The sequence below is a fragment of the Callithrix jacchus genome, chromosome 1 (assembly GCF_049354715.1).
Source record: "Callithrix jacchus isolate 240 chromosome 1, calJac240_pri, whole genome shotgun sequence".
In the NCBI taxonomy this organism is placed as follows: Eukaryota; Metazoa; Chordata; class Mammalia; order Primates; family Cebidae; genus Callithrix; species Callithrix jacchus.
The window spans coordinates 96,291,384-96,309,339 of record NC_133502.1 but is presented as its reverse complement, the minus strand read 5'-3'; positions in this window follow the sequence as shown (position 1 = coordinate 96,309,339).

Here is a 17,956-nt window from a genome sequence, read left to right as displayed (position 1 = left end):
CAATTGTCTTTTTGATAATAGCCATCCTAACTCGGATAAAATGATACCTCACTGTGATATAGCTGGTAACATCATTTCAAATAACTGGAAGAAGGAGATCAAATGTTCCGGAGACAAAAAAAATGATAAACGTTTGAGGTGATGGATATGTTAATTACCCTGCTCTGATCACTATACATTATATGTGTCAAAATATCACTATGTACCCCATGAACATGTGCAATTATAAAAATAAAATAAAATTTTAAAAATTAAAAATAAACATGTCGGAACAGTTCTTGAAAGAGCTGTTTTCTAATCCTTCAGGCATATTTTTCTCTTAAAACACAGGATTAAAAGTGATGAAATGTATTATTATACATTGCAATTTAGCACTGCATATTTCAAATGCCTTTTAATGATACAAGTTGTTCTGTGTTGCCAGCTGAAACCTCAAAGAGATTTCAAATGACTACATTGCCTTCTAAAAAAGCTGATGACTGTTCTGGGTGTCTAGGAATGGTTTTTTTGAGCCTCTAAACAATGCAAGCCACCACATTGCCAACAAAAACTTTTACTAGTTAGTATATTCTGTGATGCTAGCAGTATGTAGGGATACAATGAAATGGCCCATCTTGTCACATGTTTTCAACAGGAAGAAGGACTGACATGGAGTTTATTGTTGGAAGGGCCCACTGTGCTGTCCTATTATCAACTGAGAAATCTGTTTCCCAGAATGCCTTCCCCTGTAATGATTCTGTTTTAATGTCAGCCAAGAGTGACATTGTCCAAGATTTGGGAGGTGAAAGTAAAGCTGTTGGTAATGTACTTTAAAGATCATTGTTTGTTAGAGGTGATGAGAGATGGCCTAACAAGGTCATGGTTAGAAGTCTAATTCCCTTAGAGGCAAGTTAGTACCTTCTATTCTGACAGGCACTCAGATTCCAAAAAGCCGTTTTAAAGATAGCCTATTAGAAATCACACTGGAGTGAGACTCAGAAGTCTGTCCTACTTCTACAATTAATAACATAGCACATTTATTATTTGTTGTGTACCATTGCATTCCATGCTTGACATTAATATCTCCTTTAGAGAGATATTTGCAACCACCCTGTGAGCAGGTACTGTCATTATCCTCATTTTACAGATGAGGAAACTGAGGTGTGAGAAATCAAGCAACTTGCTCATTTTGATTATATAGTTTGTGAAAGGATGGGCAAGGATATTAAGCTTTACTGAAACTAAAATTTCTAGCTTTGTGATTGTGGTTCAATCACTTCCACGCAAGGAGTCTCATTTTCCTCATCTTGTCAAATAAGAGGCTTGTACTGCATGGCCTCTAAAGTCCCTTCCGGGCCAGCTGTTCAATTATTCAAGGTCCATTTTAGGGAATGATATTCTACCCAGCAAGTATTTGATGCACCCATTTAAAAGTACTTCATCAAAAATCTCCTCTGAACTAGCAGTGAGGGGGAACTCATTCCAGTTAATTTAATCTTGCATTCCCATCTGGACAGTGAGCAACTCAGGAAAGGGACACTACATTCATCTTTGTATCTTTTCATACAGTTCCAAAATGCAGTGGAGGTCAATGAGAACCTGTGATTCTATATACGAGTGCTTGTTTGCTTTTAGACAGAATTTTCCTAGGAAAGTACCCAAAGTAAATGTATGAATTTCCTTAAAACCTTGGCATGTTTTGCTCTTCCACATTCCAGTATGTAACAAAATTCATAGATTCACACTATTCCCTGCCACAAAGCACCTGTTGTGTAACTTGTTTTTAGAAGTCAAATGCTTCTAATATTCCTGATTTTCATTTTGATACAAAGGAGTTACAAAGCTGTGCCGAGAAAAAGGAATAGGAGATCAGCTGCCATTCCACATCACTGATGGAAATAGTAACAAAGCATACAATATGGGAAATATGTGGAGTCTTTCAAATTCAGCAGTTTTCACAACCCACCCTTTACATGGTCTCCAGGATGACAGCTGCTTCAGTGAATGCTTTTCCATATACATTTTAGTAAAGACCATCAAAGGCCTTTTGCTTTCAGCGGCAAGGCTCAGCCCTGAATCTTCACTGCCTGCCTCAAGACTCTATGAACTCTCCAGTGCTCTGCCAAAATCCAGTCTGGATTTTGTATTGCATCTTCAATCCACAGACTATGACGTGGGCCCACTACATTTATGACATCATGCTACTTGGACTTGCAAAGTAGAAAATAAGCAGTACCCTAGACAGCATGTCAAGAAACATTCATGTCAGCGAGTGGGATACATCTGGCAAAAACTCAAGGGCCTGCCACCTAGGTGAAATTCTCAGGAATCTAGTTATCTAGGCCATGTCAAGATAATCTTCCCAACTTAAAGGACAAATTGCTGCCTCTGGGTCCTCCTACCACTAAGAAATAGGCATAATGGATTGTGGACCGACCTCTTTGAATTTTGGAGGGCACATATATCTTATCTGGGAGTGCTCTAATCCATTTATCAAATAATCCAAAGGCTCTCAGTTCTGATGGATGTCCAGGCTGCCATTCAAGCAGCTCTGTCACTTGGGCCATATGACCCAGTAAATCCATTCCTGCTTGAAGAGGCTGTGGTCAATATGGATGCTGCCTGGAGCCTTTGGAAAGGCTCCTTTAGGTGAATCATAGTGCATATCTTCAGGATGTTGGAATAGATACGCCATCCTCTGTCAGTAACTATTCTCATTCTGGGAAATCGTTTCTGGCTTGCAACTGAGCCCTAGTACAGACTGACCATTTGATCATAGGCCACCAAATGGACATGGGACTTGAGTTGCCTATCATCAGTTGAGTGCTATCTGACCAGTGCATCACAGCTTGAGGATGCAAAGTAGCACTTCATTGAGTGGAAGAGACTCAGACCCGTCCTGAAGGTAGAAGTAAGTTGTCTGAACAAGTGGCTCAGAATGGCTTCTACGATTGCTACTCAATTCTTCTTTACCAGCTGGCACCCATATTCTCACGGTATATTCCCTACAACTGAATGACTGAAGAAGAATTATTAAGGCCTGGTTTACAGATCATCCTGCCCAGTATGCTAGCATTACTTGAAAGTGGGCAGCTAGGTAAGCGTGACCAACCTTTTCTCAAAGCCCTTAAAGACAGAGGCAAAGGGAAATCCTCTTAATGGCAGAATATTGAGCAATGTATTTAGTTGCTTATTCTTTTCTGAAAGGATTGATAATTAGGAGTATGCCTCATGATAATCAGTGGTATGACTCACTGACTCATGGGAAGTAGCTAAATGGCCAGAGACTTGGAAAGAACATGTTTGGAAGATTGGTGATGAGGAGATCTGAAAAAGGATTATATAGAGATTTCTCTGAATAAGCAAAAAGCAATCTCGACAGAGGAAGATCTTAATAACCAGGTGAACAAAGCATCTTATTCCGCGTCAATCAGCCTTCTCCTCCTATAACTCCTGCCTGCTCAATGGGGTCATCAATTGTGTCATCATGGAGGCAGGGATAGAGTTTACCCCTGGGCTGGACAACATGGACTTACATTCAGCAAACCTGCCAATAGTAGAGACCAACACTGAGCCCTAGTGCAGCACCATCCCCTGGGGGTGCAGCAATTCACCTGCAGGAGGTCGATTACACTGGACCCCTTCCATCATGGAAGGAGTAGCACCTATAGATTTGCCTTTTTTATTCGTAATTCTTCTACCAAAACCACTACTCATGGACTTACAAAATGCCTCATTCACTGTCATAGAACACTATACAGGATTGCCTCTGACCAAAGAACTCATTTTGCAGCAAATCACATGTCATGATAGGCTTAGGCTCATTGAATTTGCTGGTTTTACCGGGTTCCTGAAGCTGCTGGCCTGATAGAATGCGGGGGATGGGCTTTTAAGTCACAGTTATTGTGTCAGCTATGCGGCAACACTTTTCTGCAGCAAGGCTTTTCAGGGCCGGGGTAATACCTACCCGGATGTAAGATATACTCTAAATTATCAACCAAAATATATGGTCGTGTTTCTCCCATAGTCAGAATTGGTGTGTCCTGAAATCAAGGGGTAACAGTGGAGGTAGCTCCTCTCTCTGTTTTCTGGAGTGATTCATTAAGAAAATTTTTGCTTTCTGTCTCCACAACTCTGAGCTCTGTTGGTTTAAAGATGTTAAATCCTAAGGGAGAAATTGCTTTCACTGGGAGACCCAACAGTGTTATTTAACTGAAATCTGAGATGGCCTTTGGATCACTTTAGGCTTCTCACACCAAAGAACAAACCAGAAAAAAAAAAAAAAAAAAAAGGCGCTGTACCAACTGATTGGAGTGATTGATGCTGACCGTCAAGGAGAAGTGGGGGCAGGGAAGGGTAGGTCTGAAATGTAGTCGATCCTTTAGGCTACCTCGTAGCCCTTTTGAGTTCTGTGATAAAAGTTAATGGAAAACAACAGTAATCCAATATAGCCAGGATTGCTAATGGCCCAGACCCTTCTGGAATGAAAGCTTAGTTAGGCCACTCCAACATGCAAACTTGTGACCAGCTACACTGCTTGCTGAGGGAAAAGGAAATATGGGATGGATAGTGAAAGAGAGACATAATAAATACCACCTATGACCACATGACCAGATGTGGAAATGAGGACTGCAGTAATTGCTACTGTTTCTTCCTTGCTTAGAAATGGACATATTTGTAATATGTATTAACCAATGCAGTTTTGTATTTCCATCTCCTGTTATTCTACTGTCTAACCTAAGGTGTGCCAACAGTAGTGAAGCTTTGATCTCAGTGCTTCCTTACAGGCCATCGAGCAGAGTGTAACTGGACTAGAAAAGGGTTGAACTTCACCCAGTGTTAGACAAAGGTGACACGAGCCTTTGTGCACCCTCTTTTTGGGAAGAGGGTTTGTGTCTTTCCATTGTTTGAGGAATAGCTGTATCATGTTTTATGGAAGTATCATTTTACTATTGTCTTTATTTGGAAATTAAATGAATTCTTTTTTACAAAGAAAAAGACAAGTATGAACGCTGAGGTGAAGAATGGTGGATTGTGGTGGTTTGTGCTACATCAACTTGGTTAAACTTAGATATACATTTCCCAGAATTATGTATGGTCCCAGATTATAGTTGATCAAAAGGAGAGCTTTTATGAAATCTAGAAGGCAGAAGTGAGTATAGGTAGTGTCTGTTATCCTCTAGTGGCTGTTTTATTCGACAATATGGTGACAGATGGATGCAAAGTTTCCCACAGTTTCCAGTTGGACCTCCCTTTTTTCCATTGCCTATCCAACTCTTTACAACTGCGAGCCCTCCTAACCAGCTTCAGTCTCTGGACCACCCTCAGATGCTTGGCTGATGACCCCAGAGGTGACCGCAGCTTCCTATACACCTCTCCCTCTCAGCCCGTCTTCAGCAGCTGGATGTGCTTGGCTTTTTAAACTGACCAGTTAGTGAGTCCTTCTTTAACCCTCCAATTTTTCTCAGCTTCTCCCACACTCCCACTGTTATGGGAAAACAGATCTTTCCCAGAACAAATTGTTTATCTAATAACACTCATAATTGCACAGACTTTCCACTCACTCCCTGGAACTCTGACTGGTATAGATGAAATCAGATGTGTCATATGTAACTTCTGGAAAGTGTCTATAAAGAAAAGATTTTCCCTTGGCAGGGCACGGTGGCTCACGCCTGTAATTCCAGCACTTTGGAAGGCTGAGGTGGACAAATCACCTGAGGTTGGGAGTTTGAGACCAGCCTGACTAACATGGAGAAACCCTGTCTCTATTTAAAAAAAAATAGAAAAGAAAAAGAAAAAAGAAAAGAAAGAAGATTTTCCCTTCTTGATCCAGTCCTCCTTCCTGCTTCCTGGAATGGAGAATTGATGGCTGGTGCTCTAGTAGCAGTTCTTGGACCATGAAGGAATAGCAATAGGAGGAGCCTACATTGATGATTGTAGAGCCACCATATCAACTTGCTTACCTCTAGCTTTTGTTTACATAAAAAGAAATAAATATCAATTTAGACTATCCTAATTTCAGGTTTCTATTAGTCACAGTCACTCTAATTTTAAAGTTTCTATTACTCATAGCCTAAACTAGTCTTAACTGAAACAATACCTGAAGATCTTCGTTGTTCCTTTTTATTTGCTGCATTGTATTCCATTAGATTAATATGCCATAGTGTAACCATTACCCCATAAATGGGCACTGAGGTTGTCCCCAACTTTTTTCTTTATAAATAATGATGCAGCAAACATCTTTGAAAATATATCCTTTGCCCTTTCTTGTTTACATGTCTCTTCCCACTACCAATCTGTAAATCCCCTCAAGGAAGTTTAGTCTCCTATCTTTGTATCCTTGGCACCTAGCCCAGTGCCTGGGACACTACGGCACTCCAAGCATGCTTGTGCATGAACAGATGAATGAATGCAGGCTACATGGCTTTAGCTACAGGGTTGCCAACCTCAACCAGCCACAAACCCTTCCCAACTGCCGGTGCTGCTGACTGATATCTGACCTAGGAAGCTACTTCCTACAATCACTTCAAGCCCAGGAAATACATAAATGTCCCCAAGATGTAAAGTAATTGGTATCTTAATGCCAAGTCCAGCTTTTTATGCCTCCTCCATTATTCATTCAATTCTTCAACAAAGGTTTACTGAGCCTCCCTGGGCTGGGGATATATAATGGAAAAGACCTGGCACTTGTGCTCAGAGAGGTCACAGCCAGTAAGGAGGACTCCAGGGAGGCCATTACAATGCAGAGAGACAAACACTCTGATGGGATAAGGTGCAGGTGTTGTGAGTACATAGGAGGCCCCTCAGAGCAGTCCCAGCAAGAGGGAAAGGGACATGGACTTCTTCAAGGTGGCGGGGAGGGGCGGGGGTTCCTCAAAGCAGTGGAGGAAGGTAGAGGGAATTCCCAAATGAAAAAGAAAGGGAAGAGAGAGAACAGGCCCATTCACGGAGAGTGAGTTACTCTTTAATTGTCTGTACCCGGTCTTAACTCTCTTGACTCTTGTCTCTGATTCCTGGTGACTCAGTGGCATACGCTGTGATGGTTCAGACTCCCGGCATCACTTCCTGCTGTGTCTTTCTGCTTATGATGTTCTTCATGCTCTCTCACCGCCTCATCCCTCTCCCTAAGCTTGAGCTGCAGCGCATTCCCTTAGTCAGAGTTTGTATTAGTTTCTTGGGGCTGCTGTCACCAAGTACCACAAAATGGGTGGCGTCAACAACAGAAATGTATTGTCTCACAGATCCAGAGGTTAGAAGCCCAAGATCAATATACTACACATGTGGTTCCTTCTAAGAGCTGTGCGGGAGAGTCTGTTCTCAGGCCGTCTTCACCCTGTGTTTTCACATTGACTTCCCTCTATGCATGCCTATCTCTACATCCAAAGATCCTCTTTATAAGGACACAGGCTTGTTGGATTAAGACCCACCCTAATGACCTCATCTTTACTTGGTCATCTGTAAAGACTTTACAGTTGGTTCTCCATATCCATGGGCTCTGCATTCTTGGATTCAACTAACTGCAGATCAAAAATAGTTGGAAAAAAGAAAGAAGAGCTATATCTCTACTGAACATGCATAGACTTTTTTCTTGTTATTATTCCCCAAACAATATAGTACAAAAACTATTTGCATAGCATTTACTTTGTAATCAGTATTATAAGTAATCTAGAGATGATCTAATGTATACAGGAGCATGCACGTAGGCTAGATGCAAACGCCATGCTGTTTTATATAAGGGACTTGAGCATCCATGGATTTTGGTATCCACAGGGATCCTGGAACCAATCCCCCATGGATACCAAGGGATGACTATATTTCTAAAAAGTGTTATACTCACAGGTCACAATTTTTGGAGGGACACAGTTTAATCCTAAATACAACCCAAGATTCCAGATCCTACTTGTTTCTACTCTGCTCCTACCTCCCCCAGTGTGACTATCAGGAAAGCCACCATCAAAAAGTCCAGATGCTGATGGTTGGGTGTTGTTGTTTTTTTTAATTACATTTTATCATTAAGGTCCCCATGTTGTTGCTGGTTTATTGCTTAATGAAATTGCCTCCTCTGTGGGCTTTAATTATAAGGCAGAGGAATCAACAACAGAGAATACAATCTGAGGTGGCAGCCAGGCCATTTTCATTTAACTTTCTGCAGATTCCCACTGTGTGTTTTATTCTCATAAACTATAGAATTAAACACATGAGTCCACTGGGCTGGGCCTTACCACTCACTGCTGTCAGAATGAAGATCTGGAGTAAATAATGATAGCTCAATCAGACCCACAGATGGGGCTATGTTAAGCTATGTGGCTGGTGCAGTCTCAGCACGGATGTTGGCAGGCTGCTTGGAAGAGGACTCCCTTAAATATCTGCTAAAAGAATTAGGCCTGAGAGTACAAGCAAGTTGTCCACTGAGTAAACTGAACAACAGGCTACTATTGCTGGAAGGTTCTTAGTAAGCCTGTTCCAAAGGCTCTTAACCTGGGTGTGTGGATGAGCTTTTAGGGAGCCACGACAAATAGTGTTCATGTCCCCCCAACCCTCTGCCATCTCCTTGGCCCACCCAGAGCTTACCTTCAACTTCAGCAAGTAATTCCATAAACCTGCCAGCCTTCCTGGTTGCTGAGGGCTTTGTGAGGCTGCAGGAGTGTACCTGGCCAAGGTCAGAGCAGGTTGGGATGGCCTGAGAGTTAACATCACAACCTTCAGCCAATAAAAGATGTGAGTTTGTGGATAAGCACTTAGCTTGTTCACCCCTCAGTGGGACACTTCTGAGGCATGTTCTGCATGTTGTCTTGGGGGATCCCCAGAGCCAGCGGGGCTCCAGTGTCCACAGTGGTACCTGCTGACAAACACACCTGTCACTGGGTTTCCTCCCTTCCCTGCCTCATCATGTTCCCTGGGATTGCCTCCCAGATGAATGACTTGTACCCAAATCCTTTACCTCCGGGTCTGCTTTTTGGGGGAAGCCAAATCAAATCAGGGTATATAAGCCCCTGAAGCTACGTGACAAAGTATGAGTGTCTGTGCCTTTTTCTGAAAGAGGGCACATGGCTTTCATTAGATCCTCAAAAGCTCTTAGCCAAAACCAGAAAAGGGTAAGAACCACTGCTCATTAGTCCATAGTGACAGCAGCTATTTCTTCCAGGTCTAATCTAATCACTCTCAGCCTGGGAGGCCAAAAAAGGAGAGTCAACTTTCAACTAGCTGACAATTCTGTGTGACAGGAGGTGGGGTGAGGAGGTACGCAAAAAGAACAGCCCCACGTGTGGGAGTGCAGAACAGCAAGGGCCTTTCCCAAGGCCACCCATGGTCTTAGGGTAATCTGATGTTTGTGTGTATGTTGTATTTTATATCAAAGGGGAAGAGCCAGTCCGCAAAAGACAAATATGATGTGATTCCACTTATATGAGGTGCGTAAAGTAGACAAATTCATAGAGACAGAAAGTAGAAAGGTGCTTATCAGGGACTGGGGGGAGAAGATGGGAAGTTATTATTTACCAGGTTCGGGTTTTAGTTTTGCAAGATGAAAGGAGTTCTGGACTGGGTGGGGTGGTGCCTGTCTGTAATCCCAGCACTTTAGGAGGCCAAGGCAGGAAGATCACTTGAGCTTAGGAATTTGAGACTAACCCTGGCAATATAGTGAGACTCCATCTCTACAGTCAATAGTAATAATTTTAAAAATTAACCAAGCATGGTGGCAGGCGACTGTGGTCCCAGCTACTTGGGGGGCTGAGTTGAGAGAATCTCTTAAGCCCAGGAGGTTGAGGTTGCAGTGAACCGTGATCATACCACTGCACTCCAACCTGGGAGACAGAGCAAGACCCTGTCTCAAAACAACAAATAAAAAGAAAAGACTTTTGGAGATGGATGTTGGCGACAATGGCACAGGAAAGTGACGTACTTAATGCCAATGAACTACATACTTCGAAACGGTTAAGATGACAATTTAAGTTATGTGTATTTTACCACAGTTGTTAAAAAAAAGTCTTTAAAAACTGCTGGTCTCAATAAACAACAACAACAACAACAACAACAAAAGTAGTAGGAACTGTGACCCACCTCATTGGTGCCATCATTTCGGAGGGTCTGGTGCCTACTGTGTGTAATCATGACTGCAGAGACCCACCTATTGGAGTAAATATGTAAAAGGAGGTGAAGGAGTGGGCTTGATCCCTGGCCCGGGGAGTGAATTCAGGCAAAGCCCTTGATGTCTTTGTGTCTAAGTGTCTCTCCAGTTGAGGAAAATAGTCATTGTTGTCAAGCCTCCTGGGTAAATGCCAAGAGAATGGCCACTCATGAGGAAGGGAACTGCATTAGGCTGAGAAAGCTGCAGGAAGTGACTGAGAGGGACGAGAAAAAGGTCTGTGTGTTTGTTGTGTGAAGAGTTGGAGGTCAGCTCTAAGAGACAGAAAAGCAACAAAATCTGGAGACTGAAAATAGCTGGGAAGGAAACGAAGATATGAAAAGACCCACAGCAAATACCTCTGGCAAAGATGCTTCATGGCAACAGGTTTCTCAGACTGTGTCTATGAACCCCTGGGGGCCTTCGGACAACTCTTGGGGATACTCAATTCTCAATAAAAATATTCTAATGTTATTTTTTTCTGATTAGGATCATCAAAAAGCGATTTGAGTATGTTCTGCATATGACATTTATATATGTATATTGTTAAGCAATTTCCTCAAATTAGAGAGTTTGACTTTTATTGGCTTTTAGTGTCTGAGCACTATTATTATAGATAGCTATGTTCCAATGTGAAATTGTCAGGAATAGGGCTGTGCCCGCCTCTATCCTCATATCAAAGCCCTGTCTGGTGATGACTTGCCATCGAAAACCCTATTTCTAGAGTAATATTTTAGTCTCTCATGTTATTCAATATGTTGAGGCTTTTAGATTTGCCATCATTTACACCAATATACTGCAGTCAAGCAGTAACACATGGCTGCGTCTGTTCTAGTGGATGTGAAGTGTCATTGAGGTGCTACAGCCAATGAATGACCAAAGGACACGTGACTCCTCCGCATGAGCAAAGCTTTCACAACAGCTTCAATATCCTAGGTAAAGTCAAAGTGACTGTGATAGAGAGAAAGCTTGACTGAAGATCAAAGTATTTGTAAAATTCTATATCTGGTATGTACAGGATTCTGTCAATATTCATATCATCTACTCTTTAATAAAACTAGAAGTTTGTTTTTGACATCTGCAAGGAAAAAAAACGAGATGTATTGATGCCACAAATAACTAAATTAGACAAACACATTTAGTACACACTTGGTAATTCAGTAGCGCTAAGAAACAAGAGAATATAACTTTTCAGAGTTTACAAAGCAGTGCAACATTAGAATTGCTTTTTTGTTTTGTTTTGTTTTTATTTATTTATTTTTGTTTATTTTAAAATTGCTTTTTAACTTTGGTTAAATATAAGGTACAAGAACCCTGAATTAGCAAGCAAAAGCTTATTGTTATTAATATTGTTTTGTACAAAGTATTTTGCAAATAAGCATTATTCACACTGATATCACTGAATCAACAAAAACAAGAGCAGGATAAATGTAGATAAGGACTTGTTTTCTTTTTCGTACTAAAGCCTACATCAACAATTTAGTTTTAGCCCAGCAATAATTTCTGTAACAACAATTTAATATTGTAAATATGAAATTGGTTGCTTTTCTTGTCTTGGTTTGCATTTATACTCCTCTTGCCCTTTTTTCTAGTGTGTAAGAGCTACAAGCACAGTGAGAATACACCTAGGCTTACTTGTACTTAAATAACATTACAATAGAAGTGCTTAAATGAACCCTAGGGAGTCTATGAGAATTTGTTTTCTCAGAAGTGCTTTGCACATCACTCAAGCTAGACAAGTACTCTTTTAGAAACTCAGAGGAAGGCAATATCCTTGTTGCCTGGGTTGTTAGTGTCATGAGACCATTCTCAGTGGGATTCTTGTGTTTCTGTACATCTCATGAGTAGGGGCATGGACTACCTTTGTTCTGAGCTAACTTTTCAAGGATTTTTGTGTAGTAAACACATTGAGAGAGAGAGAGAGGTAATGTCTTTGTAGGAAGCCTCAAGCATTGGAGGTTACAGATAGTGAAAGGGAGGCATGCTTACCATCCATGATAAAAGATGTGCTTCCCTAAATTCCCTCTATTGCTCTCCATATAGTGCAGCTTACTGTGTTTGCTGGTGTCACTTGGCCCTCTCCACATTATCCCACGGGCATCAGGACTTGGAGAACTGGCACAAAAATGCTGATACTCTGGCTGCTACCATTGCTATATGTTAAAAACTGTCCTTTGTCTCTGACCCGGGAGTTCTATGTCTTCTACCGGCATCCATGAAATTTGGACTAAATTGTTAGCGTGCAAGTAACTAAGATGAAATCTCAGACCCTTCGTGATTATTTTTTGTTTGGTTGGTTTGGGTTTTGTACCTATATATGGGGCACATTTGACATTGTGTCACATGCATAGACTGTGTAACGATCAAGTCAGGATATTTAGGAGATCCATCATCACGAGTATTTACTATTTCTGTGTTGAGAACATTTCAAGTTCTCACTTCTAGCTACAATACATTGTTGTTACCTATAGTCACCTTACTCTATTCCCTCTACATAACTATATGTTTGTACCCATTAATCAATCTATCTTGATCTACACACCGAAATCCTTCCCAGCCTCTGGTCACCACCATTCGATTTTCCACCTCCATGAGATCCACATTTTAAGCTCCCACATATAAGTGAGTACATGCAATATTTGTTTTTGTGTCTGGCTTACTTCACTTGACATAATGACCTATAGTTCCATTGCTGTAAATGACATAATTTCATTCTTTTTTTGGACCAATAGTATTCCATTAACATTTTATTTATCCATTCATCCCTTGATGGATACAAGTTGATTCCATATCTTTGCTATTGTGAATAAACATGGGGCTGCATGCATCCCTTTGAAATACTGATTTCTTTTCCTTTGAATAAATACTCAGCAATGGGATTGCTTGATCACATTGCTGGATTATTGCTGATAATATGGTAGTTCTATTTTTAGGGGTTATTTTTCGAGAAATCTCTGTACTGTTTTCTGTAATGGTTGTACTAATTTACATTCTTATGAACAATGTATGAGAGTTCTTTTTCCTACACACCCTCACCAGCATCTGTTATTTTGGCCCATGGAGGAATTGGGGTTTGAGGTATGACCTGGGTATAATTTGGCTAGACAGATGTGCAGTAGCACAGGGAAGGACATTCCAGTGAGGTGAATGTCACCAGGACTCAAAGACAGGAATTGACTGTGGTCTGTGGTAGAGTGATGAGTAGGTTAGACAGATTAGAATAGAGGGTTTTGGATGAGAAGTTCCGATTAGAAATTAGGCCCCAAATCAAAAAACTAATTTGGGGCTAAATTGTCCTGTGTTTAAATATTAGGCTAAAAGAAATCCCATATATCATAGAAAACTTTTGAAGGTTTCTAGCTCTCCTTCCCCGAAGTCATTGATTTGTTTGCCTATTTATTTATTTATGAAGTTTCTAAGCAGGGAGATGATATATTGAATATTGAAGTCAGATGTCAGAGAAGAGTAAAGTATGGAGTGATAACAGAACATCAACAAGTTTCTTATATTGACCCTGCCACTTACTAGCTGTGTGACCTTGGACAAGTTTTTTTCTCTGAGGTCAATGCCCTTATCTGTCATGGGAGGAATAATAGTGACCTTAGCTTAGTGAGGTGTTGCAAAGGTTATAGATAATATCTCTAAAATGCTTGGTGTATTGCCCAGTATACAGGAGGTCAATAAACAGAGATTTTTCAGCTAGCTATATGCAGCACAGATTGACAGAGAAAAAGTGAGGGCATGAGTTTCCGCTCTTGCAAAGTGATTACCATTACATGGGGATAAGGTCATCAGGAGTTGGGCTAAGATAGTGATGGTAGTAAGAAAACAACCCTAAATAAGTAAAAAACTACTAGAACTTGGAAGTCAACTGAGGACATGACAGCTAATGTTTACTGAGTACCAAGTATGTGCCATTTTCTATTCTAAACACTTCAAAATATTAACTCTGTTCTAAAAATGCTCTGAGGAGGTGCTATTATTGTTGCCATCTCAGAGTCCATCATCTCAAACAGACACTCAATGAAATAGAATAACTTGCCTGAAGTAAAAAAAAAAAAACTAAGGCCAACAGTCAGCACAGTACCAAAGCCCATGTCCTAAACAACCAGACTATATTGTCCTGCACCACAGGAGGAGGTTAGGGAGCAATTGGTTAGGATTCACAGGTCCGGAGACTAAGGAGGACAGGAGGAGCAGAAATGTGCTTTGAGAAAATGAGGCCATGTATCCTGACATGTTGAGTGTGAACTTGGGGGACATCGAAGAGGATGTGGCCTATAGGGAATGCGAAGTTGGGGCCTGGAGCCTCCCCATGTGAGAGGCTCCATCTGGAGACAAAGATGTGAGAGTCACCTGCTCTATAGAGATAGTTGGGTGGCTTGTCAGCATCACCTTTTTGAATGGTCAAATGTGTGGTGACCCTGGTCAGAGACTGCCTGGCATAGCTGGCTAGGAATTGGAGAAGCGATCGATCTGGCACTTTCCAGACTGGGGTTTCAGCAGGTGTTGTTATGCCAGGGCATTCTCTCTTTGCAGAAACACACTCAGACACCTGCTGCCACCAATAACTATTTCCCAAGATCCAGAAGGCAAAGACCATGGTCTTTTCCTTTTAACTCCATCACTGCCCTATCTGCCATGGGTGACTTTTCTTCATTTCTTTATGATAGACATCATGATGTAATGGAAAAAGTTCTAGAGTTGGAGTTAGACCTCAGTTGGAATCACAGCTGTGTAATGCACCAGCTCAATCATTTTGTGTAAGTTACTTAAGTCATTTAATCTTAACGTATTTTTTAAGCTGTAAAATGGAAATAATAATACCTTTTTCAGAAGGTTTAGTGAACTAACTATTTAAAAACCTTAAGTAAATGTTGGTTACTTTCCCCAACTATTCCATCTTCTTTCCCCTGGGCTGCTTTAAGCATGGTCACAAATTATTTGATGCTTTCTCATTAAGAGGTTGGGAGTCATGTTTCTTCCTCTTCAATCTAAGTAGACTCATGACTACTTCAACCAGCAGAGGAGGATGGAAGTGCCTTTATGTGACTTCTGGAGTCAGATCATAACAAGGTAATGTAGCTTTTGCCTATTTGCTGGAACATTTGTTCCTGGAGCCCTGAACCTTCATGTAAGAAGTCTGACTATCCTGAAGCCAGACACTGCAGCTGAGTGCACTCTTAAGACCATACTCACCAAGGCACTAGGCATATAGTACAGCTGAACTGGACCTTTAAAACCAGCCGATCTGCCAGCTGAATACTGCCAAGTCATCTCCATTGACACTATATGGGACTGAAGAGTCACCCAATCAAGTTCTGTCCACCAAATGTCTAACCCCATAAATCATGAAATACAATAAAATGGTTGTTTTAAGTTGTTACATTTGCAGGTAGCTGATAACCCAGCAATAGTCAACTAGAACAACCCCTTTTATTCCAATCCCTTTAATTCTCCCTCCTCCACTTGCCTTCTTACTGGAAATAGCCAATCCTGAGTGTATGCTGATTTGAATTCTGTTCTAACTAATGTTTCATTATGTAAAATGTGATTTGAGGGTAATTTATTTTTTCTCCTTGTGCCTCCTTCTTTTTTTTCTCCCTTTCTTCCACAAGAATTTTCTGAGTATCTTCAGGTATCAGATGCTAGATTGGGCATGGTCACTTTTCTCTAGGTCAGGGATTAGCAAACTGGTTTAAAAGACCAGAAGGTATGTAATTTAGGTGTGCAGACAAGTACCCAAATCTGCCACTGAAGCATGAAAGCGGCTATAGATGTAAACACATAGGTGTGGCTATATTCCAACAGATGTTCATTGATCCAAATGAGTTTTATATTCATTTACAAAAATAGGGAGTAGGTTAGATTGAGCCCATAGGCCATAGCTTGCTGACCCCTGCTCTAGGTGCCTAACACCTGGTTGGGAACATATGTCTGCAGATGTCTTCCTAGGCAATATCTGGTATGTGGCAATGCCATTCAGTAGCTAGAGAAAGAGCCTCCAGCCACCCCAATTCAAAAAGGACTTGGAATTTAAGTCAACTCTTGGCTGACAGAGGAATGTTCATACTTGGAGGTACAAAGGCATGTAGCCCCAGAGCGCAAACAGGGATGTCAAAGCGGCTCATCAAGCTGGAGATGAGGATGGGCCAAAAGAAAAGTGAGAGAACAGGCAGAAATGCTAGAGAACCTCATTTTCTAAAATTGATGGAATGCTGCTTCTGCTCACTCATTTTTCTCTCCAGGGAGTTGTAAGGACAAATCTGATAAGATAAAAATGGCTGTGAGCTCTGCAAATGCCTGCTAGGTATTATTGAGGCTATCATCTTTCCTTTTTAGAAAAATAGCTCCTTAAAGTAGATGTCTTCAGAACACAGTGTAAAACCTCTTCCCCTCCCTCCAACATATCAGGAATTCACAGGAGGGAACCAGAATAGCATGTCATGTTCTAATAGCTTTTCCAGCAGTGAGACTAAATACACATAAACTCGTCTAAATTTGTATCTGCCGCAAACATGAACAATGACATTGTGTCATTCTGCTATGAGGTTCCTCTGGACGAATTATATGCAGCGAAGGACACACTCCATCACTTTCCTGGCTTTTTCAACTTCAACATCAGATCTTCATGACCCAAAAATATCTCTGGATTTCCTTTTATTCTCCTTTAATTGATAGCACTGTCATGAAGACAGTGAATCCAGACTGAGAAAGAAACAAAATTTAGAGGAGATAAAAATGCAGGTTTTTCTGATTACCTCAGCCTTGCCTCTTCAAATCAGCACAATTTATCTCAGTTAAAGGGGTTTATGTGAAGGCTACCCTTGGCCAAAAAGAAAGAAGACACCTTCTCAGAAGCTGCAAAGCCAGAGAGTCTCACAAAGAACCAGTGAAGTATAGGGTACAGCAGTGGTTCTAAGCCTGCAGCCAAAGTTCCGGAATCCCAAGAGCAAGTGAGCTGGGGTCCTGACTCTGTTCCTCCATCCACCTGCTTCCTTTCCTGACCCTTCTCCCTGTTTCTTTTGACTGGTCAGTTTGTCTTATTGTTTACTTATTATCTTGTTTCTTTGTGTCTGTTGGTTTCTACTCCCAGTGCCAACTCTTCACTCCCTCTCTCTAGATCTCTCATTCAAACTTCATATGAGAAAGAACGTGAGCAGGATAGTCAGTCTATCAGAGTAGAACATACCAGTGGGAGGAATGGTGCAGGACTGGCTGGCCTGTAGGCCATAGCATAGGAGCAGCACTCATCCTCGGTTTCATCAGCTGAGGCTGGGGGTGTGGGTCAGGAGACACAAAGCCTGATGGTTTACATGGCTTTCCTCATGGACTCTTCCTCACTGCACAGCCCAATACTCCCACGGCACAGCCCAGTACACCCAAGCCCCACTGCCAAGCACCAAGAGGCAATGCTCCGGCACCTCCCTCTCTTGCTCCCCATCTCATCATGTGCCCACCAGTTACATGATGGAATCCTGTATTTTATTTATTTATTTATTTATTTGAGACAGGGTGTCACTCCCATAGCTGAGGCTGGAGTGCAGTGGTGTGATGTCAGTTCACTATAACCTCTGCTTTCTGAGTAATAGCGATTCTCTTGCCTCAGCCTCCTGAGTAACTGCGACTACAGGTGCGCACCACCATGCCCAGCTAATTTTTGTATTTTTAGTAGAGACAGGGTTTCACCATGTTGGTCAGGCTGGTCTCCAACTCCTGACCTCAAGTGATCCACCCGCCTTAGTCTCCCAAAGTGCTGGGATTACAGGCATGAGCCACTGCACCTGGCCAGAATTCTCTCTTTATCATGATATGAGCCACTGCACCTGGCCAGAATTCTCTCTTTATCATGAT